This window comes from Staurois parvus, unplaced genomic scaffold, assembly GCF_062004578.1.
Source record: "Staurois parvus isolate SC_StPar_1 unplaced genomic scaffold, SC_StPar_1.0 ptg001252l, whole genome shotgun sequence".
Classification (NCBI taxonomy): domain Eukaryota; kingdom Metazoa; phylum Chordata; class Amphibia; order Anura; family Ranidae; genus Staurois; species Staurois parvus.
In genome coordinates this window covers 2,823,096-2,839,983 of record NW_028319048.1, presented here as the reverse complement: position 1 = coordinate 2,839,983, position 16,888 = coordinate 2,823,096, and positions in this window count along the sequence as shown.

Here is a 16,888-nt window from a genome sequence, read left to right as displayed (position 1 = left end):
TCCAGAACAGTCTCAAGAGCATGGAGGAGATTCCAGGAGACAGTCAGTTCCTCTAGGAGAGCTGGACAGGGCTATAGAAGGTCCTTAACCCATCAGCAGGACCGGTATCTGCTCCTTTGTGCAAGGAGGAACAGGATGAACACTGCCAGAGCCCTACAAAATGACCTTCAGCAGGCCATGGTGTGAATGTCTCTGATCAAAAAATCAGAAACAGACTTCATGAGGGGGGCCTGAGGGCCTGACATCAATATATCAAAAATAGTGCTGTGCTAGTCTCACCATAACAAATGTGATCCTAAACATCATGAAATGTTCCACATACTATAACTAATATAATACCATAATATATTGCATATAAATTAACGCATGTATATGTATTTAGTGCCAATTACAAATGTCCCAATCTCAAAACACAGAGTCCAAATATAGATCCAATTGTGAACTGGAAACGTGCTTCAAAACAAAACTTCACCTCCGTGTAGAAATATTCAACAGGAATTCCAGTGCCAAACCATCACCAGGTGAACTCTCATCTTAAAAATATGACCTCCCACCAAGTGTTCGGTCAACACTGCTTTTTGGTCCTGCCAACAGGACCGAAATCGATTCCTCCTCTCCAGTTAATGCTCCAATGTTTCATACATATCTCCTCCTCCTCTCAGCTCCACCCCATGACATGAAAGAATGTTGTAGATAGTGTCTTATCCTTATTATACTTTATTAATAAAACCAACAAACATATTGCACTCACATGTATAGGGTGCCAGCCCACACTGAGGTATACATCCAATGGATAGATATAGCAATGTTCATAATTGCCTCTGTGTGCTATTCAGACTGATTTCCATATGGACGTGGTGATGTAATCCAAGCCCCGCCCCAACGCTTTTCATCACAGGGCACGTGACTTTTTCAAGGGGAATGATTGGATCATCACCTACTCCACTGTACTTATATATGCTAGCTGGGCGCCATTTTCCCGTAGTTATATAATGATTGACTATATTGCTGAAGGCCCACGTACTATTTTTGCACATATAATCCTTTTTTTGGCAAATCTTACTGCCTATCCTAAATGAGTATATTAATATAGAAAACCCTACAAGGTAAATGTAAATATGCAAATTATAATAATGTCCCACATCCATACTTAGGCAGAAAGAGCACAGCGTCAGATAACTAAACTGCCACATCTTCACAGTCTCTAGTGCAGGGGTATAAAACTGGTGGCCCTCCAGTCCCATCATTCTTCTGCCTTTGGGAGTCATGCTTGTAACAGTCAATCTTGCAATGCCTCATGGGACTTGTAGTTTGGCAACAGCTGGAGGGCCGCCAGTTGGATACCTGTGCTCCAGTGGATCCTGTGCTCACTGATCGGCACCATAGAGCACGATTGACATTTGCCATTGAACCCCAGAATTGGCAGGTCCACCACTGGCACTCTATGCTTTTCACAGATGAGAGCAGGTTCACCCTGAGCACATGTGACAGACATGAAAGGGTCTGGAGAAGCCGTGGAGAACGTTCTGCTGCCTGTAACATGGTTCAGTATGACTGTTTTGATGGTGGGTCAGTGATGGTCTGGGGAGGCATATCCATGGAGGGACACACAGACCTCTACAGGCTAGACAATGGTACCCTGACTGCCATTAGGTATGGGGATGAAATCCTTGGATCCATTGTCAGACCCTACGCTGGTGCAGTGGGTCTTGGGTTATCCTGGTGCACAACAATGCCCGTGCTCTTGTGGGGAGAGTATGGAGGCAGTTCCTGGAGGATGAAGATATTGATACCATTGAATAGCCTCCACGCTTGTCTGACCTAAATCCAATAGAACACCTCTGGGATGTCATGTTTCAGTTCATCTGACGCTACCAGGTTGTACCTCAGACTGTCCAGGAGCTCAGTGATGCCCTGATCCAGATCTGGGAGGAAATACCACAGGACACCATCCGTGGTCTCATTAGGAGCCTCCCCCGACATTGTCAGGCATGCATACAAGCACGTGGGGGCCACACAGACTACTGAGGACCATTCTGAGTTGCTGCAATGACATTTCAGCAAAATGGACTCGCCTGCTGTATCATATTTCTACTTTGATTTTCGGGGTGTCTTTGTGTTCAGTCCTCTGTAGGTCGATTACTTTCATTTCCATCAAGCGATGGGGCATCCTTACGTTCCTATGACATGATCCAGTCCATATCAGTAGTGATGAGCCGAACACCCCCCTGCTCGGTTCGCAGTTGAATATCCGAACCTACAGAATGTTTGACCGCGAACTTCAAACATGAACAATTTAGTGAGTGGCATCCTAGCGCACCTGAGTATATGGTAAGACATCGCTTAGTTGCTAAAATCCAGATTTTAATATGAAGTCATGTGGTATTTTAGTAGTGGAATCACAGAAATGCATGAAGCTCATTATCGTCTCATATCTATGCCTGGCCATGGTAGCAGAGCACACAGGCATATGATGAATCAGGTCTGTGGACCAATAGGACTGCAACTCATTCTTTTTTGTAATAGGCAGGTTGAGAGTTAAGCAAAAAAAAAATTTAAATTCAGAAACCATAATTGGTTTCTATCCAAATTGTCTGGCAAGAGCTGAATTTGGGTTTGTAGCGACATATTGTTGTGCATGTAAATTGCTTTGGCCCTCAATCAAATTGTACAAATCTTCCTAGAAAAACACCTCCATAAAATCAAGGGGAGTAGTTACATAGTTAGTCTGGCTGAAAAAAAGACAAAAGCTCATCCAGTTCAACCATTACAAAAAAAAAAAGTCCTATACCCACAGTTGATCCAGAGGAAGACAAAAAAACCCACCAAAGTATGATCCAATTTGCTCCTGCAGGGGAAAATCTTTCTATCCTGATCCCCTGAGAGGCAATCGGATATTCCCTGGATCAACTTTACCTATAAATGTTACATCCAGTTATATTCTGTGTATCCAAGAAACAATCCAGGACTTTCCTACAGCAATCCACTGAGCTGGCCACAACCAACTCTTGAGGGAGTCTATTCCACATTCTCACAGCTCTCACTGTGAAGAAACCTTTCCATGTTTGGAGATTACATTTCTTTTCCTCCAGACGTAAAGAGCGCCCCCTTGTCCTCTGTGATGACCTCAGGGGGAATAACTACACCGAGTTCACTATGTGAACCACTGATGTATTTATACATGGAGATCATATCCCCCCTTATGTATTATACATGGAGATCATATCCCCCTTATGTATTATACATGGAGATCATATCCCCCCTTATGTATTATACATGGAGATCATATCCCCCCTTATGTATTATACATGGAGATCATATCCCCCCTTACGTATTATACATGGAGATCATATCCCCCCCTTATGTATTATACATGGTGATCATATCCCCCCCTTATGTATTATACATGGAGATCATATTCCCCCTTATGTATTATACATGGAGATCATATCCCCCCCTTATGTATGATACATGGAGATCATATCCCCCCTTATGTATTATACATGGAGATCATATCCCCCCTTATGTATTATACATGGAGATCATATCCCCCTTATGTATGATACATGGAGATCATATCCCCCTTATGTATTATACATGGAGATCATACCCCCCCCCCCTTATGTATTATACATGGAGATCATATTCCCCCTTATGTATTATACATGGAGATCATATCCCCCCTTATGTATTATACATGGAGATCATATCCCCCTTATGTATTATACATGGAGATCATATCCCCCTTATGTATTATACATGGAGATCATATACCCCTTATGTATTATACATGGAGATCATATCCCCCCTTATGTATTATACATGGAGATCATATCCCCCCTTATGTATTATACATGGAAATCATATCCCCCCCTTATGTATTATACATGGAGATCATATCCCCCTTATGTATTATACGTGGAGATCATATCCCCCCTTATGTATTATACATGGAGATCATATCCCCCCTTATGTATTATACGTGGAGATCATATCCCCCCCTTATGTATTATACATGGCGATCATATCCCCCCTTATGTATTATACATGGTGATCATACCCCCCTTATGTATTATACATGGAGATCATACCCCCCCTTATGTATTATACATGGAGATCATACCCCCCCTTATGTATTATACATGGAGATCATACCCCCCTTATGTATTATACATGGAGATCATACCCCCCCTTATGTATTATACATGGAGATCATACCCCCCCTTATGTATTATACATGGAGATCATATCCCCCTTATGAATTATACATGGAGATCATATCCCCCCCTTATGTATTATACATGGAGATCATATCCCCCCCTTATGTATTATACATGGAGATCATATCCCCCCCTTATGTATTATACATGGAGATCATATCCCCCCCTTATGTATTATACATGGAGATCATACCCCCCCCCCTTATGTATTATACATGGAGATCATATCCCCCCTTATGTATTATACATGGTGATCATATCCCCCCTTATGTATTATACATGGAGATCATATCCCCCCTTATGTATTATACATGGAGATCATATCCCCCCTTATGTATTATACATGGAGATCATATCCCCCCTTATGTATTATACATAGAGATCATATCCCCCTTATGTATTATACATGGAGATCATATCCCCCCTTATGTATTATACATGGAGATCATATCCCCCCTTATGTATTTTACATGGAGACCATATCCCCCCTTATATATTATACATGGAGATCATATCCCCCGTTATGTATTATACATGGAGATCATATCCTCCCTTATGTATTATACATGGAGATCATATCCCCCTTATGTATTATACATAGAGATCATATCCCCCCTTATGTATTATACATGGAGATCATATCCCCCCTTATGTATTATACATGGAGATCATATCCCCCTTATGTATTATACATGGAGATCATATCCCCTTTATGTATTATACATGGAGATCATATCCCCCCTTATGTATTATACATAGAGATCATATCCCCCCTTATGTATTATACATGGAGATCATATCCCCCCTTATGTATTATACATGGAGATCATATCCCCCTTATGTATTATACATGGAGATTATATCCCCCCTTATGTATTATACATGGAGATCATATCCCCCCCTTATGTATTATACATGGAGATCATATCCCCCCTTATGTATTATACATGGTGATCATATCCCCCCTTATGTATTATACATGGAGATCATATCCCCCTTATGTATTATACATGGAGATCATATCCCCCCTTATGTATTATACATGGTGATCATATCCCCCCTTATGTATTATACATGGAGATCATATCCCCCTTATGTATTATACATGGAGATTATATCCCCCCTTATGTATTATACATGGAGATCATATCCCCCCCTTATGTATTATACATGGAGATCATATCCCCCCTTATGTATTATACATGGAGATCATATCCCCCTTATGTATTATACATGGAGATCATATCCCCCCTTATGTATTATACATGGAGATCATATCCCCCCCCCCTTATGTATTATACATGGAGATCATATCCCCCTTATGTATTTTACATGGAGATCATATCCCCCCTTATGTATTATACATGGAGATCATATCCCCCCTTATGTATTATACATAGAGATCATATCCCCCTTATGTATTATACATGGAGATCATATCCCCCCTTATGTATTATACATGGAGATCATATCCCCCCTTATGTATTTTACATGGAGACCATATCCCCCCTTATATATTATACATGGAGATCATATCCCCCGTTATGTATTATACATGGAGATCATATCCTCCCTTATGTATTATACATGGAGATCATATCCCCCTTATGTATTATACATGGAGATCATATCCCCCTTATGTATTATACATAGAGATCATATCCCCCCTTATGTATTATACATGGAGATCATATCCCCCCTTATGTATTATACATGGAGATCATATCCCCCTTATGTATTATACATGGAGATCATATCCCCTTTATGTATTATACATGGAGATCATATCCCCCCTTATGTATTATACATAGAGATCATATCCCCCCTTATGTATTATACATGGAGATCATATCCCCCCTTATGTATTATACATGGAGATCATATCCCCCTTATGTATTATACATGGAGATTATATCCCCCCTTATGTATTATACATGGAGATCATATCCCCCCCTTATGTATTATACATGGAGATCATATCCCCCCTTATGTATTATACATGGTGATCATATCCCCCCTTATGTATTATACATGGAGATCATATCCCCCTTATGTATTATACATGGAGATCATATCCCCCCTTATGTATTATACATGGTGATCATATCCCCCCTTATGTATTATACATGGAGATCATATCCCCCTTATGTATTATACATGGAGATTATATCCCCCCTTATGTATTATACATGGAGATCATATCCCCCCCTTATGTATTATACATGGAGATCATATCCCCCCTTATGTATTATACATGGAGATCATATCCCCCTTATGTATTATACATGGAGATCATATCCCCCCTTATGTATTATACATGGAGATCATATCCCCCCTTATGTATTATACATGGAGATCATATCCCCCCCCCTTATGTATTATACATGGAGATCATATCCCCCTTATGTATTTTACATGGAGATCATATCCCCCCCTTATGTATTATACATGGAGATCATATCCCCCCTTATGTATTATACATGGAGATCATATCCCCCTTATGTATTATACATGGAGATCATATCCCCCCCCCTTATGTATTATACATGGAAATCATATCCCCCTTATTTATTATACATGGAGATCATATCCCCCTCATGTATTTTACATGGAGATCATATCCCCCCTTATGTATTATACATGGTGATCATATCCCCCCTTATGTATTATACATGGAGATCATATCCCCCTTATGTATTATACATGGAGATCATATCCCTCCTTATGTATTATACATGGAGATCATATCCCCCCTTATGTATTATACATGGAGATCATATCCCCCCTTATGTATTATACATGGAGATCATATCCCCCTTATGTATTATACATGGAGATCATATCCCCCCTTATGTATTATACATGGAGATCATATCCCCCTTATGTATTATACATGGAGATCATATCCCCCCTTATGTATTATACATGGAGATCATATCCCCCCTTATGTATTATACATGGAGATCATATCCCCCCTTATGTATTATACATGGAGATCATATCCCCCCTTGTGTATTATACATGGAGATCATATCCCCCCTTATGTATTATACATGGAGATCATATCCCCCCTTATGTATTATACATGGAGATCATATCCCCCCCTTATGTATTATACATGGAGATCATATCCCCCCTTATGTATTATACATGGAGATCATATCCCCCCTTATGTATTATACATGGAGATCATATCCCCCCCTTATGTATTATACATGGAGATCATACCCCCCCTTATGTATTATACATGGAGATCATATCCCCCCTTATGTATTATACATAGAGATCATATCCCCCTTATGTATTATACATGGAGATCATATCCCCCCTTATGTATTATACATGGAGATCATATTCCCCCTTATGTATTATACATGGAAATCATATCCCCCTTATGTATTATACATGGTGATAATATCCCCCCTTATGTATTATACATGGAGATCATACCCCCCCCTTATGTATTATACATGGAGATCATATCCCCCTTATGTATTATACATGGAGATCATATCCCCCCTTATGTATTATACATGGAGATCATATCCCCCCCTTATATATTATACATGGAGATCATATCCCCCCCTTATGTATTATACATGGAGATCATATCCCCCCCTTATGTATTATACATGAAGATCATATCCCCCCCTTATGTATTATACATGGAGATCATATCCCCCCTTATGTATTATACATGGAGATCATTGTGCCAAGTGTAAAGTTTGGTGGAGGGGGGGGGGTTATGGTGTGGGGTTGTTATTAAAGGGTTGGACTTGGCCCCTTAGTTCCAGTGAAAGGAACTCTTAAGGTGACATTTTGGACAATTTCATGGGTCCCAACTTTGTGGGAAGAGTTCGGGGATGGCCCCTTCCTGTTCCAATATGACTGCCCACCAGTGCACAAAGCAAGGTCCATAAAGACATGGAGGAGCCAGTTTGGGGTGGAGGAACTTGACTGTCCTGCACAGAGTCCTGACCTCAACCCCATAGAACACCTTTGGGATGAATTAGAGCGGAGACTGCGAGCCAGGCCTTCTCGTCCGACATCCCAGAAGAGTTGAAGCTGTTATAGCTGCAAAGGGCGGGGCCAACTCAATATTGAACCCTACAGACTAAGACTGGGAGGCCATCAAAGTTCATCTGCGTGGAAAGGCAGGCGCCCAATACTTTTGGCAATATAGTGTATATTATCCTTCAGTGCATTAACCTCCCTAGCTGTATTCCAAAGTGTAGCTCGGGGTAAAGTTTCAGTACCAAAAGAGTTAACCACGAGCTACACTCGGGCTTACCATGCGGCGTTGCTCAGGGATTCCCTGCAGCGCTTACCTTGTCCTTCGCTCCCGCAATGTGTCCCCTGCAGCATCCCCGGCCATCTCCTCCGGCCGATGCCGGCATCTGGCTTACGTGTTCCAGTCCCTGTGAGCGTCGGGACGTACGGGCGCCGGAACCGGCGGCAAATGTGAACATTTTTAGAAACTGTCATTTTCTAATAAACAAATTTGACATAGTAAAACATTCCTGTATCCAACCATTTCACATACATTTTGTCCCGAGTGCTTTGTCCGGCGCCCTGCCTGCATTTTTGCTGTTCTTTCTGCCTGGAAACTGGGAAACGTCCATGGCGTCCAAAAAGCGTCCCTTTAGGTCAGACGCGGTTTTAGACCGGCTAGAGAACAGCGATAGTAAATCAGAACCACTTGCAGAATTGGGTGATAATGAATTATGGGGGAAATTCCTCATCAGACACTGAAAACGATTCTGCGACTGAGCTCAGCGATGTGTGAACTTGGCGCTCTATTTCACATTTCAGTGTTTTCGGTTTGATTATATTATTGAATTACATTTATTATTATTATATTATTATTCTTCTGATTATTTATTAAATTATAATTTATGATTTTGTGTTTCAAATTTTATCATCCCCGGGATGTCTACTAGACTCTTGTTCAGACAGATTTCAGGGAGTTATTCCTAAAAATTACAGGCCTACAATAAAACAAAATACATATTTACATGCAAAAAAATGTACCGCTTTCAGCACAGAAATACTGACATAATCAGACTGCTAGGGAGGTTAATACAGAAATGTGCAGGTAGCTGCTGAGTTACTTCTTTAAATGGACTGTAAAAAGAAAGTTTGCTTACACTATTGCTATACAATAGCGGCTGATGTCACCTTCAGAGTATTCCCATTGTGAAGTGACACTTTTTTCTAGATGAATATGCTGCTGCCAGAAACATTCCTGGAATTTGTTTTCCAGAACGCTGCGCAGTATCTTTGTCTTGACATGTCGAAATGTCATCAAATCTGTGTCCTTTTGAGACATTTTTTAAAGTGATACTAAAACTTAAATTTCTTTTTAATATAAAATAAAAAACATGTCATGCTGACCTGCCCTGTGCTGTGATTTTGCACACAGCTGCCCCGATCCTTTTCTTTTCAGGTCCCTTCTGGTGCTCCAGAAAGCTGCTTGCTGGGGGCACCGGTGCACGCTCGCTCCCAAGCTGCTGCTCTATGGGTCCGTAAGACTCATAGAGCTGTGGCTCAGCCCCACCCTCTTGCTCTCTGCTCATTGATTCACTGGCTGTGATTGGCAGCAGTGGAAGCCAATGGGCTCCCGCTGCTGTCTCAGCCAATGAGGAGGGAGAGTCTCAATACAGCCAAGGCTATCGTGAACATTGCTGGATCGGAGGGGGCTCAGGTAAGGATCTGCACACAAAAGGTTTTTTTAACTTTGCATTGGGACTGCACTGCGGTAGGATGCCCAGAGCTTCCCAACGCAAACAATGTCAATGGGACCTTAATCAACCAAATCAAATCCCAAAAACTAATTAAACAAATTAAAAAAAAAAAATCTAAATTATTTAAATAAGATTCAAAATGAAATGAAACAAAACAATTTTTTTCATTCTGCACCTGACTAGTCTTTTTATATGCATGGAAAAATCCTGGTGGGACATCCTGGACCATGTACACTTACCTGTGGGGAAGTCTCATGAAACTTGTATAATAAACCGATTTTTCTACATCTGCCAAGAGAATGGATTTGTTGAATTAAGAGTAGCGATGTGGGGAATCCTACCTAAAGAGAACCCAGATAAATCTAGGAGAAGAGGCCGACATGAGTACCTGTTTAATCAAACCCTGTGAAGCGGATGACCTGAGTATCTGTTTAATCAAACCCTATGGTGAAAAAGCGTTGTTTGACCAACTTAATGCAATTATAGGGGGTCAGTACATTCTGGGGAGCCTTTATTTTTTTTCCCAAAGCCCACAGAGCACACTGGTGGAATATTTTCTGGGAGTTGAAGACTTTGGTGAATATAAAGGATAATTTATTGATCACAGACTTCACTATTGAGATCTTTGAATGTCATCATATCATATATGTTATATTCATCTAAGTATTACACTACATTGTATGTGAAGGGAATTGGATATAATAACTTTAATATATGAGAGGTTTCACTAACTATTGCTGATATTTTTGTGTTCGCTTTGTGAATACCAGGGTGTGTATTCCTTTTGGCTGTTAGCTAATAGGTTAGAACTGGGAGAGAATTTGTGCTTTTTATAGCGCATTTTTCATGATTTTGACAATTTATAAAAATGTATATAAAGTTACTGTAAACTTCCGTATTTATTCTAATGCAAAAAGTTCAGTTTCGGTATTCAGTCCCTTTAAAGACCATTGTGTTTAAAGGGTTTTCTTTTCAAAGAATGGGTGCAGGTACCCCCCACTTCTGAGTCACTTCTTGTTTTCGCCCCCCCCCCACCCACTTCCAAGCACCGTCCCTTGGTTCCATCCCCTATCCACCTCCAAGCACCATCCCTTGGTTCCATCCCCTATCCACCTCCAAGCACCGTCCCTTGGTTCTGTCCCCCACCCACCTCCAAGTACCGTCCCTTGGTTCTGTCCCCTATCCACCTCACACTACAGCTCCGTTTAGAGAATACAGAAGCAAGTATAATTTTGTGGTCCTAAGTATCTGTATGGAATTTGTCAATGATAACAAGAAAAGCAGTAAAATAGATGCCTTGCAGCCAGCAGCAATAGACTCCCCAGCAACAATAGACCCCCACAACAAAATATTCCCCCAGTAATAAAAGATCCACCCCAGTAACAATAGACCCCAGCCAGAGACAATGGATCTCCTAGCAGCCAGCAACAATAGACCCTCCAGCAGCCATCAACAATAGCTTCCTCCCTCAACAACAGATCCCTCCCAACAGCAATTGACCCCACCAGCCACATAAGATCCCTCCAGCAACAAAAGATACCCCACTAGCAAAATGAAACCAGAAACAATAGTTCCACTAAGCGAGCAGGCCCTTGTGGTCATAGTAAGGAGGTGAGGAGGCACTTTGGCCACTTACGGATATCAGATCACAGTGTGTGGCACTTATTGTCTGTGGTTACATTCACATGCACTTGCACTTCTGGAATTGAACATATGGACTGCTATACAGCATGATGTATTGAATTGGGACACTTTTTTCACATGTGTTATTAATTGTGTTCCCCTGCGAGGAATCACTTATTTCACTATCAATTGGTCCCCCATATTGGGGATTTTACATGTGGGGGGGTCACGAGTTCAGTCTGTGATTGTTATGGTTTAAGCTCACGCACGTTTTTGTTATTATATGTTTATATCAGCACTTTTATTGCTACACCATTTTTGTATAACATTATTTACTATGTGGTTGAAGATCAGGTGGTAGCTGCTTAGGGTAGGGTGATCCATTTTCAGCGCAGGAGGCTTCCTTTCTTATTTTTCAAAACCTGCCCCAGTCATCCAGCTCCTGTCTGTCTGGCTGCTATATTTTACCAATGTTCCCGACTCAGAAGGATGTATGTGTTGTATCAGACGCACTTAGTATGCTCTATCCCAGAGGGATAAATGACATTGACTCTGAGTACAGGTAGTCCCCGAGTTACAAACATTCTACTTATGTACAACTCATACTTACGAACGGAGGCAGCGTGACATCACTTACAGTTGCTTGAGCTGCACATTGGTCCCGGAAACTGCTAGGCGACCATCTTGCTGTTCCCCACATGCTGCCACCTACTGTCCGGTGAACCTGTCAGCAATCCCACATCACTGCATGGCCAGAAGCATCCGGAACTCGTGTAACTGGTGAGATACGGTTTATTATAACAATCCTGATTGCGTCTGTTCTCCCTCGGGCTGGAAGAACTTGTGCATTGTAGGCACTGTGTGTGGCCATTACTCTGCCCACTACAATTGGGAGTATGCCCTAGTTTCCACCTGTAACTTACTGTACTGTATATAGTTGGTTAATAAAACATTTTTTGTACTTTATGTTGCTTGTTCCTGAATGTACAATCGCTCACACTTGGGATGCCTGCACCGGGAAGCGAGGACAGCCAGTAAGGACTGCTCTGGTGGGGACATTGCTGGATCGAGGGACAGATGAGTGGCTGTTTTTTACAGTTTTTAGTTTGACTGGAGCTCCGCCTTAAGCTTTGACATTAAAACCTGGAAGCTGATTGGTTTCTATGCAGAGCTGCACCAGATCTCGCACTCTCCAGTTTTAGTAAATCACCCCCAATGTTCACTTTGAGAGGATTTTTTTACTTAGCTTAGTGAGTGAGGTGACGTTATACTAACTTCAATCATTCAGATATTTATAAATGTTACATCTCAAACCAAGGGCTTGCAATTTCTCTGGGACTCCAAAAGATGTGGTCCAAATTTCCATGCAATGTACAATAGTGTATTGACTAATTCTGTGAACGTGGAAAATAAAAAAAAGTGGTTTATTGGCACACAGTAAGGTAAAAATCAAAACCTATTTACTGTTAACTTTACCAAATCGGTGGTTATGCCGGTTAATATTCCTGATTCCCTAAGTGCATCTCTCCGCAGTTCTTTTCCATTCCGCTGGTCCACAGACCAGATATCCTATTTAGGTATTAATCTCACTCCCAGATATTCAGATATGTTCGCTGCTAATTATCCACCATGTATATCACGTCTCTCTACTCTACTAAAGATTTGGCATGGTTACCCTATTTCCTTTTTGGGTAGAGTCACGGCAGTTAAAATGAATATTTTACCTAAACTTCTTTATCTTTTTAGAGCACTTCCAGTTCCGGTCTCAAAAACGTTTCTGACCCAATTTCAGCGGACCATAAACAATTTTATCTGGGGTAATAAGCGTCCCCGTTTTGCCTCAATTATTTTGTACCGCTCACAACGGACTGGAGGCCTCGGTCTTCCCAATTTTTGGCTATATTACCTGTCGGCTTGCTTTGCGCAACTATCACAATGGACAACTATTAACTCTCAGATCCCATGGGTCAAGTTTGAATCTCAGTCTATATGCCCATTCTACTTGCCGGGTATTTTGTGGTCCAGGGTCTCCTCACGATCGCCTACCTTTTATAGTTCCATAGTGACCCATTCATTGACACTTTGGTCCACATACAAATTTAAATTACATTTGGTCTCTCCTATTCCCCCCGGTATTTCCTTTTTTGGTGATCCTACTTTTGCACCAGCTTTTTCTTCTCCTCAACAGTTCCGTTGGTGGTATGATCAATCTCTTATCAGATTATCTGATTTTCAAAGAGGAGGATCTTATATTACCTTTGATATGCTGCGCGCGCTTTTTGATATTCCCCTTCGTGAGTACCATCGTTACCGACAGATTAGACACTTTTTTGAATCACATTTTGGCCTTATACCGTCTTTTCCGGTTTCCTTTTTTGAACGTACCAGCCGTGACTCTCCCAGGGGTAGGGGTCTTATTTCTAATTTTTATCACCAATCTTTGCTTTGTCTTTTTCATACGCCTCCTTTGTACCGACAAAGGTGGGAGGAGGATAGTGGTACCACCTTTTCGGATGAGGATTGGGATTCCATGGTGGATAACATATGTAAAAGTTCTCGATCCCTTTCTGTTCGTGAGACGGCCCTTAAGGTTTTAACTAGATGGTATTATACCCCGTTAAGACTACATAGATTGTTCCCACAAACGTCTCCTCTATGTTTTCGGGGATGTTGCCTTACAGGCACTTTGGTACATATATTTTGGGATTGCCCGTCCATATCTTTGATTTGGCGCAGGATATCCGAGGTGGCTACCTCACTGGAGGGTACCTCAGTACGCTTATCTATACAGACCTGTCTATTGGGGGCTCATATCCCAGGGGTCCCTGATGCCATCATGAGATTGATACATACTATATGTATTGCCACTTTATGGTCTATTGCCTTACACTGGAGGTTCACTGCTGTACCTTTGGCCTCCATTCTATGCAGAATTGATGCTGTAATACTCATGGAACGCATTCATTATACACTGTTGGATAAGATGCACTTATTTGATAAAAAATGGGAATCATGGAGGGACTATAGACATTTATTGCATGATTAACAACGTCTCCAGTGAAAAATGACTGACATATACTGTTGACAGAAGTATCATTCAACCTATCTTATCATTAACATATTTCTTGTACTTGCAATCTACTTTTTTTCTGTTTCTTCTCTTTCTTACTATAATATACTTTTCTGAATTGTACTCTTCAAAAGTGCCTTGTTTTTGCTGTAAATATTATTTGAAAATGTGCTGTTGTTTTTCTGTCTACTTTCATTCAATAAAATCGTTTGTAAACAAAAAATCAAAACCTTTAATTAAAAAAATAATAATAATAGTAAAAAATGGAGAGTTCTTTGTAAAAAAAAAAAAATCATTCTCCATTCTGGAGAGTACTTCCATTGCCTGTGACAACAAGAGAAATAGTTAAAGATGTTTAAACTGGCAAGGAGTTCGCTGGACAGCAAGTCTGGTAGAACAAAGTCCTTGGTTTGCACCCAGAACTCCAGGACTAGAACTCCAACTAATCTAAGAGAACAAATATGTCATTGCAAAATGATAAAACAATTTGTGTGGAAAGAATACATTTTAGGTCTCCATATGGAACATCTGTATCTGTGATCCTTCGCTCTTTACCTTGTCATCATTATTGAAAGTTAATGTATAAAGAATAAGAGGACCTTTCAATACGGTTATTTTAGTCATTTTGCTCATTTATATCTATTTTACTTTAATCCTGGGTAACCCTGCGTGCAGTTGTGTCTGTTTTATAAATGTTTTGATTTTAGAGGGTTAAGATGGTCTCAGACATATTTTTTACTAGCATAACCACTAGAGTTCCAGAATGTTTTACCCACCTTCTTGACCAGGCCATTTTTTTGCTATTCAGCACTGCACTACTTGCTACTACTAACTGATAATTGCACAGTCATGCAACATTGTATGCGTTTGAAATTTCCATCATGTTTTCATATAAATGTGAGCTCTCGTTTGGTGGTATTTGATCATCACTGCTTTTTTTTTTTTTTTTTTTTATCATTAAAAATTTTGAAAAAAAGGACAATATGTTTTACTTTCTGCTGTAAAACATATAAAAAAATGTTTCTTCATAAAAGTAGGGCAAAATGTATTTTGTAAATAAAAAATCTGTAAGTGAATATTAATTGGTTTGTGTGAAAGTTATAGCGTCTACAATCTATGATATACTGGATCTGTTAGGATATTAGTAATGGCGGTGATCAGCAACTCACAGGGGTTGATTTACTAAATGCAAATATACCGCGCACTGCAAGTGCAATTGCTTTAGATCCGAGGGGAAGCTCTGAAATGAGGCGAAGCTCTGCTGGTTTCTTTCATCCAATCATGTGCAAGAAAAAAATGCTGTTTTTATTTTTATTTTCCTTGAATGTTCCTCGGTTCTAGAGCAACTGCACTTTCAGTGCACAACCTATTTGCCTTTAGTAATTCAATCCCCCAGTGATAGTGCAGCAACACTAATTGAAACAGGGTGAGAGAGAGACTAACTGACACTGACATCACATTACCCGTGATAATACTGCATACTGTCACTGTACTAATCACACTGGCTGGGAAGGGGTTAACATCTTAGAGTGATCAAGAGGTTAAGTGTGTGCCTAACACGTGTTCATGTGTGCAGGGGCAGTCTGACAACTCATGGGGCCCCCGGGCTATAGGGGATCATGGGGCCCCTGTGTCTTTGCCCAAACTCAAAAAAGCCTATGAATAAGGTATCAGGGCATCTCATGGGGCCCCCTACTGACCCCGGGCCCCCGAGCAGTGCCCGAGTTTCCAAATGGTCAGTCCGCCCCTGCATGTGTGTAACGTGTGCTGCTTTTTACTAGAAATCTGTTTGCTTCTTTTCCCTTTGCAGGGAGAAGAAACACACAGATCACTCCCTTTGTACAGAGGTTTGTGTTGTTTGTCAACACAGTGCTCTGGGCTGTGATTGGACATAGCTGATCAGCAGGTCTCAGCCATGAATAATTGGCTGAAACTTGCTGTAAAAAATCCTGTTCGATCGGGGAGGGGTGCCCTGAACTCAGATGATGGGAGTGACGTACAGGTATGTAATGCGGGCAGGAGGTCTGTAAGTGGATAATAAAGAATTTTTGGGAAAAAAGTGTTGAATAATAATAATAATAATAATAATTACTACTAATTATATTAATATTATTATTGTTGTTGTTTTTGATATTATTTTTACTAATATTAATTTTCTTGGTAAAATATTGCTGTTGAATACATTGTGAATAATAATAATAATAATATTTTCCTTTTGTAGTTATTATTAT